The 22,281-nt window shown below is 37.1% G+C and overlaps 1 protein-coding gene across 4 annotated transcripts in view; it reads right to left on the reverse strand.

Moving 5' to 3' along the window:
• The window catches only part of NAV3 (neuron navigator 3), an 813,571-nt gene that overhangs the window by 623,384 nt on the left and 167,906 nt on the right, over positions 1 to 22,281 (reverse strand). For 2 of the 4 annotated variants that reach the window (XM_074375362.1, XM_074375363.1), the window contains one exon: positions 15,077 to 15,135. The exons of the other annotated variants lie outside the window; for them this stretch is intronic. The gene's annotated coding sequence lies outside the window, so the exon portion shown is untranslated. The remainder of the gene's footprint in view (positions 1 to 15,076; positions 15,136 to 22,281) is intronic. 4 annotated transcript variants of the gene reach the window in all.

The following is a 22,281-nucleotide window of genomic DNA, read 5'->3' on the forward strand; positions in this document are numbered from 1 at the left end:
TTTGTTCAAGTTAAGTGCTCAAAAGATGAGTCTGAATCCAGGGCTGAATACAGATTGGGTGGATAGTACATGATACTATAGGAAGGGAAATCAGGTCAGAGACTATAGGAAGTACTCAGGCTAGAAAGGATACAGATAGCGCTTAAATCAAATCAGGCAGCTCAGAGTTCCTGCTGAGAACAACCAATTGGCAACAATGTCCTTGCTACACTCATGCATAACCATAGTGAGTCTATGAATATGTATACAATGTAAATCTCCAAGGATACACTTACAAAGAAGAGCATTATATACAAAAGTAGCTTTCTGGTAAGTCTCTGGATTAATTTCAATTATCATTAAGTCTGAGATTGGTTTTATATTACATCTTGATAGATGTTTCAGTTTTTGGACAATGCTAAGTATTTCTGGCTAGCAAAATGTCAATAACAGAAATAAACTGCCAGAAGATTTCACAAGGCTATGTGAGTGGGAAAAAATATGAGCAAATATTCTTAGCCAAAATAAGCCAAGCTATACTTGTATGATGGTACTTACAATGGGAGAGAGAACAATTAGGCAAAAGGGCAACATACAAATGAAAAGATGATCAATATTTCTAACAATAAGGAAAATACAAAGTCTTTTATAACTGAAAGTAGTAAAAATACTAAAGTCTGATAATGCCAGGTGTTGACAAGGACGCTGACCAATTTTTGCACGGCTAGTGGATGAGAAACTTGGTAAAACAGCTTTGGAGAATGATGTGTTAACACTTAGTAAAGTTAATATAACATGTGTACCCACAGTAGGCAGAATAATGGCCTCTCCAAAGATGAGGTTTCTCAATTCCTGAAACCTGTTGGTATGTTACAGTATACTGCAAAAGGGATTTTGCAGATTTGAGACGGGGAGATTACCCAAGTGGGTCCAAAGTAATCATGGGGGTTCTTATAAGGAGGAGGAGGAGGAGGTGGGAAGGTCAGAGTCAAAAGACAGCAAAATGTCGAGATTTGGTAAAACTGAGTGCTGAATATGGAGCTGCTTGTCATTTTCTTCTCTTTAATTACTTATGACTTTGAGACTTTCAGACCCAACATTCAGCTGCAACCTCTCCACCCTAGATCTGCCACTTTCTATACCAGCCAAATGTCCCAAGAGATATTAGAAAACAGAGCATTGTTTTTCTGGTCTTTTTTGATCAGAAAACTAAATGGAAGTATCAGAAACTAAACAAAATATTTATAAAGCCCCTTTACCCAAGTGCTAGAACTCAAGAGATTTCAAGGAAACAGAAGTTTAGGAGGACTTACAAAAGGTGTATAAGGCAAGTCTTCCCAAATTTTTCATATCTCAGGACCCCTGTAAACCCTTAACTTTTTGAAGATCATAGTGATCTTTTATTTATATTGGTTGTATCTATCACCGTTTATCTATTAAGAATTAAAACTGAGAACTGTTTAAATATCTGTTAATACATTTTTAAAAAATTATACCCATTGCATGTTAAAACATAAATACATATCTTTTGTGAAAAATAATTATAATTTCTAAAACAAAAAAATTATGGAGTAGAGTGGCACTGTTCCACATTTTTGTAAACACTTTTACTATCTGGCTTAATAAAAACCAGTTGGATTTTATTGAGACACAATTTTTTGGCTGAAGGATACGAAGATAACCTGAACAAATCATGAGCACGTGATTTGTACTTGGAAAAGAGGACTCTGTGGACCCTTGAAAGATTTGGAGAAACTCCAAGGGTCCTCAGACCAACCTTTGAGCTGGTAAAGGGAGTATTCTTTATTCTCAAAAGCTGAAAAAGATGATGATCGAAGTGTAATGATGTTACATAAAAACATGTTTAAGATTATTTGGTAATTTTAAGACTAATAAAATTATAGAACACCAGAACTATAATTTCCACCCAACCCATACACTCATCTTGAAGCTTAAAAGATACAAGTTTTTTGGACAAAAACATGAAAGTGTTACTTTTATCATTAGGTGACAAATTCAAGCTTGTGCAAACAGCAGAAGATGAAAGAAAAACATTTTTTAAAGGAATTAAATACTTCTGATTCAAAGGACTTTGAAAATATGAACAGGTAATAAACTCATAATGGCTAATAGAGTAAAATTTCCATTTTCCCTAAGTGTTCTGCACCCACAAGAAGTGAAGATATGCTGAACAAACAGAAATATCTCTTCATTTTACCTACTATTTACTTCCTATAGAAGAGAAAAATCAGCCCAAAAAACCTAAGTCAAAATACCAAATTATTTGCAATGCTATCGTAGAACTAGCCATACTTTTAGTAAACATCATTTGCCACGGGAGACATTTTAATTTAAATGAGTACTGGATATCTAAATAAGGTTATTTCAGTCCAGAAATCAGTCAGTGAGAGAAAGAACTAACAAAAGCAACAATGGCAGCAATGATATGACCCACACCCGCCTTGGTACTTTGGGGAGAACCACAAGCAAAAAACAGCAATCATGGAGAACCATAAATAAAAAAACAGCTACAAGTCCTCAGTCCATTTTCATCCTCTTAGTATACCCCTCAGGGTACCAAAGCAATCTTTTCTGGGCCAGATCCTAATAATTCCTGATAGAAATATAAGAGCCCGAGGCTTATTGCTAACCTAACTAACCTGGAGCTTATTTGGTAAAACTCCAGAAAGGATGGAGTAGGGGCAGGGAGTTTTCACATACAGGCTGTCCCTTATATAATTCTGGACATATTTAACTCCATGTCAACACACTCACAATTCCAATAAGTAAGATTCTTGGTTTAAATATTAATTGTGTAACACTGCCAGAAAATAAATGCAACTACATTTCTGCAAATTAACAATTGAAAAGTCAGGCATAGGTTTGTTTTTGAATCAGCTTTCTTCAGCCTTTTCAAAATCAAGAAACTAACCAGATGAAGTGTTAGCAGGAGCTACATTCAAGATAAAAGAATAAGTTTAAGAAAAGCATTATTTTTAGCACCACCAATTAAACAAATTAGTAAATTAGCAAGGCTGCTAGATATACACAGTAAATTTCCCCACCACAATTTCTCTCTAGCGTAGCTGGGGTCCAGTGCATCTTACGGGAATCCACCACGATGAGCATAATCTCCCAACTTTCACATTCATGTGTTGCTATCAACACTGTAAATTTAAATTCTGGAGCAATGCCCAGAATTTTTTGTTAACTAAAAACCCAAGCATATCCCTGAAAGAAAGATCTCCTCCCTCCTTGCTTAATGCACATTTTGCTTCTCAATAATTTTGGCAACACATTCTTGGAGACTGTTATTTCTCTGGCCTAGCTCTGTGACATCAATTCTCAAAAGTGATGTGTGTTATTAGCACAATGGGTGGGCAATTTTCAAAAGTACTTTAAACAAATCACAGTTAACTATGATTCATTTTAATTTTAAACAAATATTTGACACCTAGCATAAAGAGAGAGAAAAAGATCATAAAACCATATGGCATATCATGGGACAGGACAGCAAGACTGCAGCCCCCAGGAAGCTGTCTCTTCCAAAATGATTGAGGTCAGATTGGTATAGAACTCAAAATATTTCAGATCTTAGAAAAGTAATATGGTGATATTTCATATATTATTCTTTCTGGGGGGTTAGAGTACCACACTATAATCAAACACATTAATATCCTGTAGTGAAGCATACAATACACATTAACTAGAATAAAGACTATAAATAGCCTCACATCAGTTCAGACTAGTTATTACAATTAAAGATATGAAAAAAAAAATCTGTTTCCAGTCAGAGCCTCTTGAGTTGCATGCAAACACTGCAGCCAAAAGAGAAAAAAAAAGTGAAAAAAACATAATAGAGAAAATGAAAATATCTGAACAAAAATTAAATATATAAGGGAGAAAAGAAGAATAAAGTGAAAAAGAAGGAAAGTTAGAAAGGTCCAAGCTTTCATGGTATTAGCAACCAGATGAGACTTTCACGATTTCACAGTCCAACATATTCAATAAGCAAGCAGAGAGATCAAGATCACAAAACTGGTTAGTGGGGGAAACTAAAGCGGACTTGGGATAGTCCTTGGTTTGTTTTTACTGCCATTCTAGTAGGCAGAATGACATTCAAAATATGTCCACATGCTAATCCCTGGAACCTGGGAATGTTACAAGGCAAGGGTGATTTTTGCAGACATGATAAAGGTTGCAAACTTTAAAAGAAGGACGGAAGCCTATATTATCCAGGTGAATCAGATCTATTCATACAAGATCTTAAAAGCAGGGAATTTCCTCCTGCTGGAGTCAGAGAAGAAATTTGAAGTATGAAAAGGACTTCACTCACCTGCTGCTAAGAGTGGAGAGGAGGAGACACATGGAAAACAGAACTCGTATGAAAGAATGCAGATGGACTCCGGCAGCAAAGACTGGCCCCTGGCTGACAGCCAGCAAGGAAAGGGTGTCCCCTTATCCCTTCTTTTGTCTTATTACATACAGTCTTTGTTTTAAAGTCTATGTTATCTAAGTATTGCTACTGAAGCTTTCTTTTCATTTGCATTTGCATTTGCATGTAATATCTGTTTCCATGCCCTCACTTTTGGTCTATACATGTCTTTAGATCTGAAATGAGTCTCTTGCAGGGGACATATATACAGATGGGTCTGGGTTTTATATCCATTCAGAGACCCTGTGTTTTCTGATTGTAGGGTTTAGTCCATTTATATTTAAAGTAATAACTCATAGATATGTACTTAATGTCATTTTGTTAGTTGTTTTCTGGTTGTTTTGTTGTTGTTCTCTGTTTCTTTCTTTTTTTTTTTTTATTTTCTTGTGAGCTGATGACTTATTTTAGTGTTATGTTTGTATTCTTTTCTCTATTTTTTGTGTATCCATTACTGGTTTTTGGTTTGTGATTACCATGAGGTTTTTATGTAACAACTTGTATATAAGCAGTCTATTTTAAGTTGATGGTCACTTAAGCTAGAGAGCATCCTAAGAGCACTACATTTTGACTCTTTACCCAAAGTTGTTTTTATTTTGTGTATCCCTTAACTAATTACAGAAGATATAAATGATTTTACTACCTTTGTCTTTTTTTTTAACCATCATACTCGTATTTGTGGTTGACCCACTACCTATATGTTTGTCATACCAATGAGTTTTCTTCTTTCATAATTTTCTTGTTTCTGGTTATGGCATTTTCTGCTGTTGATTCTCTCTATAGTATTTTTCATTTATGTTATTGTATTCTTCAGTTCCAACTGGTTCTTTTTTATATTTTCTATCTCTTTGTTGAAATTCTCACTGAGTTCATCCATTCTCCTCTTGAGTTTTATGAGATCTTCATGACTATTTCTTTGAATTATTTATATGGTAAATTGCTTATTTCCACTTCATTTAGTTCCTTTTCTGAGGTTTTGTTTTGTTCTTTCATTTGGAAGGTATTCCTTTGTCTCTTCATTTTGCCTTACTCTCTGTGTTTCTGTATGTTAGGCACATCAGCTACATCTCCCAATCTTGAAAGAATGGTCTTATGTAAAAGGTGTCCCACGGGACACAGTGGTACAACCCCCGGGTCACCAGAACCTGCATGGGCTGTGTGTACCCTCCTTTTGTGGTTGGGCCAGGATTGCTGCAGGTACACTGGTGGGTGGAGATGGCCCCCAGCCTTGCCGGCTAAGAGGTCTGGCTATGACTATCATATGCATGCTGATATGTGGGGACGGACCCCCAGAGCAGGAGCCACTTTGGAGGATGCAGATGCTGGCCAAGGCTGCCCCCTAGGTCAAGTATGGTAGGAGCTACTGTGGAAGGACCAGCCAGGGCAGGTGGGCTGAGTGGGGCTGGTCCTCAGGGGAATTCCAGGGCAGGGTACGCAGTGTTAGCCAGGGTGATGAAGAGTGAGAGAAATGGTACCTGGCAGCACCAGGTGAGCTACGTGGGAGGAAGAGTTAAACAATAGTGCCCACCAGCACTTCTACCCCCTCAACCCTGAGAAAGTTCCACCAGATCCCTGCCACTCCAGCACATGCCCTACCATTAGTCAATGAATCTCCTTCTCGTATGATGCAGGTGCTTTTCAAGCTGCTGCCTCTGCACTGGGACTCAACACAAGTGAGTTTATGCACCAGCCCTTCGAGAACAGAGTTTCAGTTTCCCACAGCCCTGACTCTCCAGCTGTAAACCTTTCTGATTTTGAAAACCCAGTGCTATGGCGGGCGGGGGACTCTTCCCAGTGCAGGCTCCCCAGGGCTGGGGAGCCCAATGTGGGGCTCAGACTCCTCCCTCCTCTGGGGGGACCTCTGTGGTTGTGATATCCCTCCCACGTCGGGGTCACCACACTGGGGTTCTGACTAGACTATGTCTCTGCCCCTCATGCCCATCTCAATATGGCCTTTTCTTTATATTCTTAGTTGGAGAAAATCTGTCATTCTAGTCTTCAGGTTGTTCTCAGAGATGGTCATTCTCAGGGAAAGCTGCTGTATATGCTGTTGTATTGGGTGTGTCTCTGGGAAGAGGTGAGTTCAAAATCTTCCTACTCTGCCTCTTGATCTAGACCCCTTCATTTAATAAATCTTACAAGACACATAGAGGATCATGTAGATATTTATCTGTTACATAATAGCCCTGGATCATCTTAGCATAGTTTAAAACCATACCAGCTAACATACTATAAGCATATTGAGCTCTCCTATGATTCCAGATCTTAGAACCCAAAATCAAAGTCAACAGGAAAAATCCATTGTATATACTCCTTTGGCTAATTGCTTTTCTAAGGAAGGGTCTATAAACATAAACGAAGCAAGATGGATATTTTATAATTGCAGACTTCACTCAAGTTCAAGGTTCAAATGCCTAATTTTTATAGAAATAACCATAAATACTGTATTTAACCATTTTCAGTACTATATAGCATAAATGTTTCCAAAGTTCACAGAAGTCATGGAATCCAGTAACCAATCTCATTATATATCATTTAATACGATCTGAGTGCTTTATAACCTCAGTTCTATTATTTTCTCATCAAGCCTAGTGCCACAAAATTCAAAAAGGACTTTTCAGTAACTTTTTCATAAATATCATCAAAGTGATACCAGGCCTCTGGAGAATTTTTAAGACTTTTCCCAGGCATGTTTTACTTTCTTGTACTTATAAATTCCCTTATAGGAAACCTACACTTTCCAACTCAAATTAGTCTTTTTCAAACACATTCAAAGTAGGAATAGCCTTCTCAAAACTGGCTATACAAATACAAACTCCCTTCTTAAGTTTGCCAAGTAGTACATGCCTGTAAATTTCTAACTAGTTACTTTTGCTTTTCATCTAACCCATTAACAAATGTATTGAACTATAAAATTGGAAATTAAAAACAGACAGCAAACAAAACAAAATTTAAACCTAATCATCAAATGCGGGTGTGTGTATTAAAATGTATTAGTATATATGCAGAATATGATGAGAATGCCATGGCCAAAGTATCAAGAAAAAAGTTCAACCAGCAATATATATTGACATTCAAATGAGATTTAGTAACAACAGCCATGTATGCAGTAAGAAAGGAGTGTTTCAGGAAGCAGCCTCATTCTAATAGCTAAGCTGACGTTTAACCCTGCATTACCTCATGCTACGGTCTGGTGTTTACAATATATTTCTTCTGAATTGATGCAGCAAACCACCAAAATGGGTTACCCACCACATTCCGAGCTTTCCTAAGTCATTTTCCAACGGCATTTGTGGTTTTCTTGAGTAAGGCGCCAACCTAAAAGGTTTAAAATATCTTCCTAAGTAATGGTCACATTCTTTTCCCTTAAAGGCTGGGTGAATGCAACCAGCTAAAAATAGGTTTACATTCTCCTACAAATGAGCACTGGTCCCCAAGTCTGGCCAGACTCAAAAGAGCCACAGAAAACCGAGAATATTAATAAAAGATGCTCTCCACCCCCCACCCCTCTGCCCAGCCCTGGAGCTAAAGCATACGCCTCAGGACACAGATGTTCTCTGCCAAATGATTTTGAAAAATACAAAACAAAATTTCTGCAGACTGACCTTTTTCCAGGATTGAATCAGTTTGAAGCAATCTATAAGGTTTGATATTTTCTTGGCCCTCAAGGTAGTTTACAGATGTAGCAAATGTGCACTTTTGCTTAAAGCAAGTGGTGGCCTAACCCAGATAAATGAAAACCTACAGGTTTTTGATTGGGAGATGTCTGCATCACGTTAATCACATTCTTCCCAGGTAGTCAGCCCAAACAGGAGTTGCTTAGGTACAGCAATGCACTCACGAATCCTAGTAGCAAGCACGCTATCCAATGATAAGTCGGCATTTATCTTTCATTTCTCGCTACCCCGTTAAAGCAACTGACACCTTATGTTGTTAAGTGTATCATTTTTCTCACATAAGAATGCCTTACAGAGGAATACACGTAAAGCCAAAAAGAGAGGGACCAGCTTTTTAAGGCATAAAGCTCAATTTCAGAATGAAAACGAGTGTGATGGAAGTGAACAGTAAAAAGCAGGGAAAGCAGTCGGAAGATGATTATTACAAACAGAGCAGAAGCTAGGCTCTCAATTTCATCACGTGTAGCTTATAGATTGGAAATCGCATGTAGCTGAAGGTTAAAAATGGGGACTAGGGCTGTGATGACTCGCTCTTGGTGAAGCTATTCGGAGTCGAGTCGGGTAAATCCAAGATTCTCATGACCCCTGGCAGCGTTCACATCTCATCACCACGAGGAACGTCCCGCTGATGGTCTGGAGAGCGTCCATCACATCAGCACAATCTGCCCTTGCTGTAAACTATCTCCGTGATTTATAGGCATCGGCAGACGGATGGTGCCCTTTCAGCTCTGCTGGGCGCAACAGGAACCTCCGGAGTCATGTCGGAGAAGGAAACTTGCATTAGCTGTTCAGCTCCATCTTTCTGTGAGCTGAATTCTCATTATCTCACATACCTAGCAGGGATGTGCCTGTAAGGCTTAAGTACCTTTCAAGACCTCCCTCTTCCCTGCAAGGAGCTCCTAAAAACCTTATCACAAAGTGATTTTGTAATTTCCTGTGTGCATAACATAGCAGTTCAGAGTTTTATTTCTGTCAAAGAACTTGGAAAATCACATCTATTTTATAGATTACCGTCTCCAACCTACTTTCCACTGGGTATAGTGGCTCCCTCCTTAAAACAAAACCAAAATATTCAACAGCTCCCTAATGCATATGAGGTTAGGTTCTAACTCCTGGAATCAACATTTTCAGCCCTCCACAGTCTAGCTCAGGTTTTCACAACCTTAGAACTACTGACATTGGGGGCCAGAAAATTATTCATTATGTGGGACTGTCCAGTTCTAAAGCTCTCGATTTTACCCTTGGTACCACAATCAGTATAGTATTTGGGGGCATCGTAGCCCCTACCAACGAGATGCCAACAGTACCCCCCCCCCAACCCTCCAGTTGTGACAACCAGAAACATCTCCAGACACTGCCAAATGTCACCCCCTATTGAAAATCAATGAGCTAACACAAACCACCTAGCCAGGAAGTTTTACCAACAGGTCTCCACACATAGCCCCTTATCTAGCAAAACTAGAATGTGGTAGAGAATATTGTTAGACCTTCTCATTTTCATATTTTTTCAGAATATTCTATCTGTATCTTCAAGATTCAGCTTATATTCCAATTTCTAGACATTTTTTTCCTGGACATGTCAGTTTGAATCCTAGAGTTCATTTTCCAAAGCTCCTGATGTTACCCCTGGTAGCATGCTTAGTAATTATAGGACAGTAGAAGCATTTATTGTTTAAGTGTGTAACCTCAACCTATTGATTATTTTAAAGCAATATTCATTTGTGTGTTTTATTTTTGATAGTTCATTATAAAAAATAGTCGCATTACATAAAGCCAGAGCTCACATGGGAAAAAGCAACAAGTTTTAAGCACCATCTTTGAAACAAATTAACATGACATGGAATCAATCCAACTGCACTCTGCATTTTACATATAAGTTTGTTTCCAAATCAGTTATCTTTTAATTTAAATGCTTATAAATTTAAATGTTTATAAAGCATTTAAATTAAATGCTTATAAATCTGATTATTAATGCTTTTGTAGGATTTTTTAGTAAATACTATCCCTTACTATTTTTTAGTAAATACTATCCCCTAATTTTACTATGAGAAACCTAAAATTTCCATTGAGTTCATTTACTCAAAATAGACAATAACCAATACCGATTATTGTAAGTAAGCAAAGCGGATTTTTAAATCTTCACCATCTCTAATGTTGAAATGCATCCATCTAAAACGAAACACATACTCTAAATATGATGCCTATCTTTCCTGCTTGCATTAAGTAATGAATACACATGGGTGACCCATTTAAAAAACAGACCATAGTTCACTGCAAAGTGCACTCCAGTTATATTGGCAAAGGCTGGGGAACCACCTGAGTTACTGAGCAAATCTGTACATCAGTATACAGAGATACTCTTGTGCTTTATAAGTTCTATCTAAGGATAAGAGCCTTTAAAAAAATCAATAGGTTTCCTAATTGATCCACTAGAAGTTTCATTTTGACAGTGAGGAGTAGTCACAAAGAGTACCTGGTTGATTTAATTCAGCACTTGACAGCAGTGGGCCGTGATTCAGATGTGGTTAGAAAGAAATCCATTGAGATTTAGAGTTGGATTTTAGAGACTATTTGATTTCTAAAGCAGCAAACTTGACAGCTAATTGATAACTTGGAATTGTAGATGAGTTACAAAGTCACGCCAATTTCCCTAGAGTTCAAAAAAGAGCCCTTACAAATCCCAGTCCTCATAATGGATCTGAATAAATACATTCCAAAAATATCAGGATATGAGAACCAAGTCCTTTAAGTCAGTGTAGATCTAATGGGGGGAAGGTAATTTTCCTCGCCTATGAGATCAATTTTTAAAATATGCAACTAATGGTCTATGGGCTTTTAGAAGGTAATGTTTAATGGCTTTCTATAGTGCTTGGTTCAATGTTATCACATTTGCTAAAGCCAGAAGAATGCTTTTATAATACCTCAATATCAAAAATTAAGAAAGATCTAACAGCCTAAAAGAGCTTAGCGAGGGAGAGAGCAAGTCACAGTGTTCTTCTCATATAAAGTTATTTTAGATAAAAATATCCCAAACTCCCTTTTCAGCCAAAGGAACATACAACCTTTAAGTCTAAATTGGCTACATATTAGTGTATGACCTTTGACAAAGGGCCATATCAACCCATTTGAGACCACCTATATTCAATATAGGGTTCAGGAAACCTGGTGAAAATAAGGAATAATCTGTCTGTAATTCAACCTGTCTCCTCTAGACATAGATTATTATTTTTTCCAGGAGAAAACTCTTTAAGGAAAAAGGTTTCTGTTGAAGAATGGAGTCCAACAATAATGGAAATAAACCCAATGCAAAGGCTAGAATTTGTCTAAATAAAATAAGCAGTGGCATTTCCAGACTGCTTGTGAAATTCCAAATATTTTCATAGTTCATGGAAGTGAAGGACTGTTACTTAGAAAAGCTACAAATAAACGCTAACACGAATATCGCTGTTACCACATACCCGGGTCTTTTCTAACTTATTTGTATCTATTATTTATATCTATTTCATTCTCTCAACCACAGGTAGGTACAATTACAACCTCCAAGGTCACATAGCTAATAAGTGGCAGAAGCAGGACTAGCCCATGCTCTTAGCCTCCACTGACAAGCAACTACATAGCCATAAGGGATGAAGAGTCCAATCCTTTCTAACTACGAAAAGACAAGCAATCACAAACAAAAGGTTTACATCCAAACAACAGATGCAAATGGGAATCCCATTTATCAGTTCTCCAGATTAAATCTAAGGTAACAGTTACACCTTTTCCCCTATGGAACAGTTGGAAAGTATAATTGATCAATCAGGTATTTAGTGATTACCTAGTAAGTGTCCAGTACTACTAGGTGTGGGGAATGAAAAATAAGTCAAAGGCAAGTTATGCGCCCCATGGGGCATTAACAAGGTTTATTCTAAATACCTTAGGCAATGCAAGAAAAAACAAGGCCAGAAACAATTAAGGAATAAGCTCATAGGTAATGAAATGCAAATAATTGCAGTATAAGCAGTAACTACCTGAAAAAAAAAAAACCTAGTTTCTGCTTTGGGAGAACACTGCAAAGTTGTCTACATTTACCTTGACCTCTCTGCAATTAACGTGCTCCCATACCAGGTACACTACGGTATCAAAAAAATCTCCTTGAACAAACATTCACAGTTCATCACAGAGAATTATGACCACAGGAATAAAAAGGAAAAGAACATTCTAAGTTTATTTCAAATGTGTATTAGTGCAAGATTTGAACTAATTTAATTGTGGTTATGTTCATGGCTTTCCTGGCTTTTCTCACCTCCTCCACCCAAAGGGTGCATGTGAGGAGTGTGAAGGACAGTAAGTGTAATTTTAATGAGCTCCTCATTTCTATAAGGAGTCTGTCTACAAGGAGCTGGAGGAGGAGGAGAAAACAGTGCTCCTATTTTTTTTTTCTATTATGCAGACAGCTTAGATTTTGCTATAGAAGAATCAGAGAAAAATTAACTTCTGCCTGAAATGTTTTACTTCCCCCATTGAATGCACAAGCCAGAAAACTTCCACTTAATTTCTATTTCTATCTTATTTAACAGCACCCCATCTCTCGTCTTCTGAGACCAGAGAAAAACAGATTCATGGACTCCTCCCACGCAAAGGAAATGGCAAATTTAGAGTTCCTAGGCAGAGAAAGCTACAGTGCATCACTATGGCCCAAGATGTGATACAGTACGCTGGGAGTTTGCATAAATGTGTAATGACTATTGTCGGCCCTCAGGAGGTAGAGCTGATTGGATATCCTTCTCAGTGACTTAACATCTAAAATCCAAAATTCTGTAAGAAAATGCAATCACCAACTCCAGCTGTACTGCGTGAAGAAGCCGACCTGTTGTAAACTTCAGGCAGTGATTACCATTAAAAAGTGAGCACTGCAATATTTTATCGTTAACTCTTTTTAGACCTACTCACGCTCATGATTGACACCAACTCTTTATGCTAGCATGGAACAGTTAACCTAACAGTGCTCCAGAATGTGTGCTGTATGAAAACTTTTACAGTCATTCTTCATTTATTTATCTAAACAACTAGAAAATATTTCGCCATTGAATGTTACTGCTGAAAAGCTAATTATGGAAGGAAAAAGGAGGCTCGATCCATTTCTGTAGTTAGTATTCAGAGTACTTGCACAGGTGAGCTCTCCTTGAATGTGATGGATGGGAACGCTTTCACAGTCAAAAACCTTGACCTCTGTGTGAAGATGCTCCAACTTCATCATGAACAGTTGGGGCTGGCTATATGCAAGCTCCTTCTCAAGGACGGCAGAGACTGTTTCCCTCAAGAGTTTCCAGGAAGATGAGTTCGAAAATAAATTACTATCCATTCCATGGATACTTGCGGTGGTGTTTACATTTTTTTTCTGGTATTGAAGAATCAAGGATGGGCTCAATGAGAAACATGTGAATGATAAAGTCTAGCACACACACCCTTTGAACACGTGAGTGCCTGGCACTGTTCTAAGCAGGTTCCACCCATTAACTCGGGTTCACTTCACCACAACTGTATGAGATGCTATTATTATCCTTACTGTATAAAGAAACTGAGGCACATAAAACTAGCAGCAAAGAAGTGGCCCAGACAAGATTCAATCCCAGGCCATGTGGGTCCAAACTCTGTGAACTCCCCCCACATGCCTTTTAACTGCACCCTAAACGCTGGCCCAATACCACCTAATGTCTGTCAGTTGAAAAATCGCATGAGAACATACTTCAGGACATTTTCAACTTCTTTATAACTACGGTTATTCAGCATTGACTTCTCAACATCTCTGCCAAAAACATATCTTCCATAGGCTACTCAGTAACATTTCTACAGTAAAGCCAAAGCTTAAACAGGTACCAAAGAAAGTATTTTTATAATTTTACAGCATAATCAAAGGAATGAATTTTTCAGCAATTCCTTATGTATCGGACTTGCAGCAGTGAAACACACGAGCCATATTAACATCTGTATAGTCTTACCTCCTCCCAACGTGTGGTAACATATTCAGCGGACCACTGTATCAAATACTTGGTGATGAAAACAATAAATTCTGTTGAAGATTCAATTTTTACATAAAAACCAAAGCACATGTCAAGAACAATGCAATGGTAAACATCTCGTTTGTGTTTATGAATTTTAATGCTGTATTTACATTCTACTCAGCTACTTTGATGACAAACAAGGTCCACCAGGAACACTTCCTCAATGGAATTTAAGAATTAAGTATCCAACTTCAACTCTTAGAATTCTAGCACCCTTTTATTGTTGTTGTTGTTGTTTTTAATAGAGCCCATGACCCAGCAATGTTGAATGGATTAACTGGTCATGATAACAACTGGCTCATCCCATTATATGCAAAAAAGTTGCCATGAACACAACTTTCTAACCACAAGGACCAAATACCACACACAGTATTTAAAGATACATTGTCTCAAGGAAGTTTAGTAAATGAAAAATAAGACAAGAAATGCTGTATTTTGAATAGAATATGAACAGCAACAGAGACTTCAGGAAACTAATTTGGAAACTCATTAGATCAGTGACCACTCAGTGCAAGAAAAGGAACTTAGGTGGCTGGTGAGTGCACAACTTGACCAAATGTATCCAAGCTTGAGTTTTGTTTGTTTTTTTTTTAAACCATGTTTCATGTAAACTTAACACCTCCATAGACTAAGTGTAGCCCACATGTGGGTCAGTTCCTAACTCCTGCTTTAAATCCTAGTCTCATCTCATAGTTTCCCACCAGGGACCTCACATTTGTTACTTTCCCCCTCAGACCTTGTATTTGTAAAGAATTTGTTCCAGTTTCAGCCCAAACTAAAGGACATTTTAAATAGTTTACACAATCGTAACAATGATAATTATGTTACCATTGAGTTTTAAAAGATTAAACATAATTTACACACTCCATTAGAGAGTGGTTAAATGCAGGCTCTGGGACCAGAACGATCTTGATACGAATCTCGTTTCAGACACAATCACATACCAGTTAGATGTATGACCTTGGATAAGTTTCTTAACTTCTATGCATCTCAGTTTCTTTATCTGTAAAAAGGGGAAAGGGGGGTTAATAGCAGCACCTGCCTCATAGGACCATTGGGAGGATCAAATTACTACTTGACAAACCCAGCACCTAGTGAGTCTTCCACAAAGACGAACTACCACAACTACTATTTGAACACAAGTGATTCCTAAGGATTGATCACAGATAAAAATCAATATATTGATGTCTTCTTTTAAAGAAAAAAAAGTTCCCAAACAAGAAATTGGATTAAAATATTGTCTATTAGTTTAATATGAAACAAAGTGCTTCAGTGGAACTGTGTATTAACGATGGGCAATCCCTTGAAAGGGGGATTCGTTTTCATTTATGATGAACAGGCTAATCAGTGTTTTGATACAATCTTGATAGATGTGTCTTACATTGACATTGAGCTTCAATCCTCTATTTGCAGTTTTCACTGTTTCTTATTATTGCATTATGGCAACATACACTTACAAAGTGTTACTTCACATCTTTAGCACATTTATTTCTGCCTCCACCTGTAACAGCCTTGAGTGTCATCTCCTGTGATGTAACATAGGCAGCTTCTCCTCTTTCATTTCACTGCTGTACCCATACAACCAGGCTTAGATCACTGCTATTTCCCTTCTCAAAACCAGTGTGATCTAACAGATGGGATATCTGTGGGTCTGACTGACAGCTAACGTCTAGCTTGCTGAGCAATCAGTAAGCACAAGGCCTGGCAGTAAACACTTCCCATGCACTAAGTCTTACAAAAGTTCTGTAAGGTAGACGTGATCATTACCTAAATTATACGAAGAGAGAAATTGCAACAGAGAGGGACATAACCTGACAAAGGCCACACAGCTAGAAAGTGGCAAGGCTCACATTCAGATACAGGCAACTTGTTCCAGAGCCTGAGCTCTCCCCTAGGATATGCAGTACTTCCTACTTGCCCTGTGTGAATCTGGTTGGGAGTAATATCTAAGCTCTATGTCTGAAATTTCTGATCTTGTACCAATACTCCAATACCTAACTCACAGTCTGTGACAAAGTCTAAATAATATAAGTGAACTGTGCGGTATAATGGTTAATACAGTGTTGCCATTAAATAATACTTAAAATCTTTTCTCTTCCTCTATTTTCTAATGATGGGGCTAAGTTACATGTGAAGTTCACCCTGCAGAATACTTCCTAGATACTGTGCATAAACCATCAAACAAAAATGCCATTTTATGCTGGAGATGGTGTGGGAAAAAGGGAACCCTCCTACACTGTTGGCTGGGATGTAAATTGGTACAGCCACTATGGAAAACAGTATGGAGGTTCCTTAAAAAACTAGAAAGAGTTACCATATGATCCAGTAATTCAAACACCTGGGCATACAGCTGGAAAAGACAGAAACTAATTCAAAAAGATAAGTGCACCCCAATGTTCAAAGCAGCACTATTTACCATAGCCAAGACATGGAAACAACCTAAATGTCTGTCAACAGATGACTATGTGGTACAGATATACAACGGACTATTACTCAGTCATAAAAAAGAATAAAATATTGCCATTCACAGCAACATGGATAGTCCTAGAGATTATCCTACTGAGTAAGTCAGAAAAAAACAAATATATATCACTTATATGTGGAATCCAAAAAGTAATGCAAACAATTCTATACACAAAACAGAAACAGACTCACAGACAGAAAACAAATTTATGGTTACCAAAAGGGAAAAGGAGTGGGAAGGCATAAATTAGGAGTATGGGATTAACAGATACAAACTGCTATATAGAAAATAGATAAACAAAGATTTACTGTATAGCACAGAGAACTCTATTCAGTATCTCATAATAACCTATAAAAATAATCCAAATATATATACTTTCAATTATTTTTTATTATATATATTATACATTTAACTGAATCATTTTGCTGTCTACCTGAGCATAACACATTATCATAAATCAACTATCCTTCAATTTTTAAAAATGCCATTTTGAAAAATGTGCTTACTGCATTGTTTATAATTGCCAAGGTATGGATGCAACCTAAGTGTCCATCAACAAATTAACAGATAAAGAAAACATGGTACACACACACACACACAATGGAATACTACTCAGCCATAGAAAAAGAATGAAATTTTGCCACTTGCAGCAACATGGATGGACTTGGAAGGCATTACACTAAGTGAAATAGTTAGAGAGACAAATAATATAGGACACCACTTATATGTGGAATCTACAAAATACAACAAACTGGTGAATATAACCAAAAAAAGCAAACTCACAGATATAGAGAGCAAACTAGTGGTTATTAGTAAGGAAGAGGGAGGGGCTTTGTAGGGGTAGGGGAGTGAGAGGAACAAACCATTGAGTATAAAATAGGCCACAAGGATGTACTGTACAACACAGAGAAAACAGACAGTATTTTCTAATAACTATAAATGGATATAACCTTAAAAAATTATATAACATTTTAAATAAAATTTTTATACAATTATTCAATTATACAATTATTCAATTTTTATACAATTATTCATTATTCAATGGGAAACATGTGCTACATTTTTCAAAAAATGGTGCTGGAACAACTGGACATTCACCAAAAAGAAGTATCCAGACATTAATTTACACCCATTACAAAAATCACAAAAGTTCATTCAAAATGGACCACAGAGCAAAATGCAAAATATAAAACTCTAAAACTCCCAGAGGAAAACATAAGAGAACATTAGATGATTTAGGGTTTGGTGAATGACTTTTTAGATACAACAACACAGGCATGATCCATGAAAGAAGGAATTGATAAGCTAGACCACAAATTATTCAAAAAATCAATTTTTTCCAACAAAAGACACTGTCAAGACAATGAAAAAGACAAGACAGAGACAAGGAGAAAACATTTTCAAAATATCTGGTAAAAGCCTAACTATTAAAATTCAACAATAATAAAATAAACAACCTAAAACTTTAAAATTGACCAAAGATCTTAACAGACACTTCACTAAAAAAGATATAAAAATAGCAAAGAAATATATGCAAAAAATGCTCCACATTATATGTCATCAGGGAAATGCAAATTAAAACACCCAGGAGATCCCACAACACACCTATTAGAATGGCCAGAATCCATAACACTGACAATACCAAATGCTGGTGAGGGTGTGGAGCAACAGGAACTCGCATCCACTGTTGGTGGGAATGTAAAATGGTATAGCTACTTTGGAAGAATTTCATGGTTTCTTACAAAACTAAACACGCCCTAAGCATATGGTCCAGCAATCACGCTCCTTGGTATTTACCAAAAGGAGTTAAAATTTATGTCCACACAAAAATCTGCACACAAATGTTTATAGCAGATTTATTTAAAACTGCCAAAAATTGGAAGCAACTAAGATGTCCTTCAGTAAGTGAATGGATAAACAAACTGTGGTACACCTAGACAATGCTTTTTTGACAGTATGGAAAGAAATGAGCTGTCAAGCCATGAAAAGACATGGAGGAAACAAAAATCCTAATACTAAGTGAAAGAAGCCAGTCTGAATAGGCTACATGTTGCCTGATTCCAACTACATGACAGTCTGGAAAAGGCAAAACTATATAAAGACAGTAAAAAGATCAGCGGTTGCAAGGGACTAGAGGGTGAGGGGGGAATAACAGGAGCACAGAGCATTTTCAGGGCAGTGAAACTCCTCTTTTTGATATCATAACAGCGGATACATGTCATTATAAACTTGTCCAAACCCACAGAATGTACACCACCAAGCCTGAATCTGATGTAAACTATGGACTTTAGGCGATAATGATGTGTCTATGTAGATTCATCACTTGTCATAAATGTATCCCTCTGATGGGGGATATTGATAAGGGGATGGATGTGGCTAAATGCCTGTGGGTTCAGGAGATATTTAGAAAGTCTCTGTACCTTCTCAATTTTGTTGTGAACCTAAAACTTCTCTAAAAAATAAAGTCTGTTTTTAAAATAAACAGGTATACATATATATATAGTAATGTAAATTCCTCAAGAGCAAGGATATGATCTTTTGTGCCTAGTACACTGTAAACACTCAGTAAATACTGATGATAAAAGGCAGTGAGTCTCGATGGGAAAGGTGAGTAACGTAAATCTCAGAACAAAAAAGGCAGCTGTTATATTCACATACATGTATACCTACACGTATACATATATGCATGCATATGTATATATCCATTTTTATATATTCACATATTTTTTTGACTAACATAACAAAATAGATTGATGAAGGGCCCCTTGCCTCTAGTGACTGTGGGAAACAACTGAAGACATTAGAAGAGGCTTTGGTGGATTGGATTTGTTTTCCTACACGTTCCCTCCGTGACAACCTGTGTGATGTCCCTCCCTGCAGGAAGGTTTGCCAGTTTAACTCAGCCATAGCTACATGACTTGATTTGGTCAGTGAACAGCAGGCGGAAGTGATACCCACTTCTGGCTTTGAGAACCAGTACACTGTGCATTAACTCCTCTCTGACACGAGACCAGCAACGTTCTACTGCCTTTTCTCAATAGAGAAACATTTATTTTTGCAAGGTGCTAAGACGTGGGGGTTGTTAATGCAGCATATCCCAGCCTGTGTTGACATGGGTATGCCATTAGAGCTTAAAGTTTGGAGGTTAATATATATATATTTTCCACATGGTTCTGCTATCTTTTTCCCCAATTTACACACATGATCTACAACCAGAACACTGCAGCAGAGAAGTATGAGTCCCTCAGTCTTTTTCTTTGCCCTTAAGACATTTTTTACATTTAATCTTCCTAGGTTTTATTAATGTTACTTACGGGGAGAGGGGAAAGTAAAAGAAAAAATAAACCATATTCAAGCTTTCACGCCTAAAATCTTGAAAGCTTCCACGCCTAAAATCTTGAAAGCTTCCAAATATTTAGGCCCTGTGTTTTGTTTAAAATGATAATCAAAACTTAAAATTATAAGATCCATGAAATTATTCTAAGTATTTTAAATAAGTACTTAACATTCACCACATGTACATCAGGAGGCCTTGACATGAAATCAGAAGTCATGGGTATGGAGTTTGGTCCTGCTCTATAGCAGCTACATTTTGAGATGCCAGTCCTACCCACATCCTTTATCTGGAAACTTAGCACCCTGTGAAAGTGCAGCCACGTTTGCGAAAGTGAATGGTTTATCTTTATACCAAGTGACTTCAGACAACCAGCTCCCAGGCTGCAAGGCCAGGTCTAAATGGACTTCATCTCCAAGCCATCAGTATCTATGAGACTGAATTACACCATATCTCCTATGATAGACTGAGAGGACTTTTAAAAGAAAATGGCAAGAAAAAAATCTTGATTAAACATGTGCACTTGAAGTGAATTACTCTCTGTGCCTGAGTCTCCTGAGCTGTAGAATGGATTAAAACATCCTTGCTTGATTGTTCGGATATCAAATAATGTGAAGATGGGCAACTATATGGCAGTGATTGATCTGAAAAGAAATTTCAGAGGAGCAGTTCAAATCATTCCTGAAGTAAACATTCTTCTTAATTTTCAGGCAAGGAAATTTACTAGGAATCAAATTTCCACTGTAAGAACCATACCTACTGTATTTATCTTAAATTTGTCAAATTTTATGAGAGTATTTAACTTATAATGCATTAAAACTTCCCATGCAGTTAATAGAAATACAGTATTTTAAAATGTAGGATACAGGCTTAAAAGCATAATTTTAGTATTTTAGACAATAGTAAATTTTAACTGAAACTTAATGTTATAACCATTAATTGTTTGATACAACTATCTGGTCCTTGTTTAGAAACTCAACATCCTTTGAAAGAATCGTTTCTTTGGAAAAGTATAATGTGCTTTAAGTTTTCTGGAAATGCTTACAGAAAAAACCTAGAACTGATAGGAACCCACACTTGGGGGAGGACGGAGGAGTACACTGGGCCTAAGCATACCTTTTAGGTGCCGGGGGATTTTTATTTTCCTTCCTGTACACAGCCCAGAGAATGTTTACTGGGTGAACCATCACCCTGGTTACTTAATCTCTCAAACATCATGTTTAGTAAGAACCATCCTTCTGCAGGAGGTGTTTTCTTTAAAGGAAAACATTGACATTTCTCCCCAAAATGACTTGAAGAAACTTAGCGAGTATTTCCAGCAAGCGTATTTTAATACACTAGATAAATTCTAACTAACTTATGGTTCAGCTTCCAAAAGCAAGACTGGAATATTAACCGCTCACTAAACATGCACCTCATTTTAGAGACAATCCTATTCCCTGATACTCTTTTTTCAGGACCCCAAAAGTTATACCCAACTGTCTACCATGTTCTGAACTGCCTTGTTAGAGACAATTTTCAACATTATTTTACTATCCTAGATCACCTTTTTGTGGATCCAAATTTGTAGAGTTATGGTTGGCTCCATGAGGCCATTTTTAATAAAATATTTTAATCTTACAAACATTTTTAAGTTATCTCTTTCTTCTATGAGCCTGAAAATTGCTTGATAATGTAATAATTGCTTGGATGTCTCCTCCCGAAAAGACACTTAATACAGCGGCATCAGCATGGTAAGTGTAATGACCAAGCAGTGATGGTTCCAGCTTGAGCTTGATGTATTTCAGTCTCAGCTACAGGGACAGACAGAAAGCATTTACAGCTACTCTTGGCGCCATTTGTTATATCTTAAATGTTATTTACCGCACAGTTTCTCAGTTTCCTTTCCTCCTTAAAATGCTCAATTCATTGGAATTTTCTCAGGAGTCAGCTTAAGAGAATTCAACCAGCACAGTAGTGATCAAGTGGAACAAATGAAGTAAATGGGATCATTCAGAACAAACAAGAAAAATCTTGGACTCTGAGTCCAAAAATAAGTTATCACACAGATAAAAGTCTGCATTAAACATGCAACATGAATGGCTTCCTATTTCAATAAACACCTCAGAAAGTTACTCTACTTGCAAATATAGCAAGCAGTTATCTCTCTCAATAGACTATTATTAAATCAAAATAAAATTATCTGTGCCATTTCTGAGGCATTTGAAGTTCTAAAGCAGGGATTATCAAAATAAGGTCAATGAATCATTGATGGTCTACTGATATCTACCAGGTGGTGTTTAGAGAGACATGTTGAACTATTCATGTTTTGAATGTATTAACGAGAGCATTAACTTATTATAATTGCTGCT

This window comes from Camelus bactrianus, chromosome 12 (genome assembly GCF_048773025.1).
Source record: "Camelus bactrianus isolate YW-2024 breed Bactrian camel chromosome 12, ASM4877302v1, whole genome shotgun sequence".
NCBI classification, from domain to species: domain Eukaryota; kingdom Metazoa; phylum Chordata; class Mammalia; order Artiodactyla; family Camelidae; genus Camelus; species Camelus bactrianus.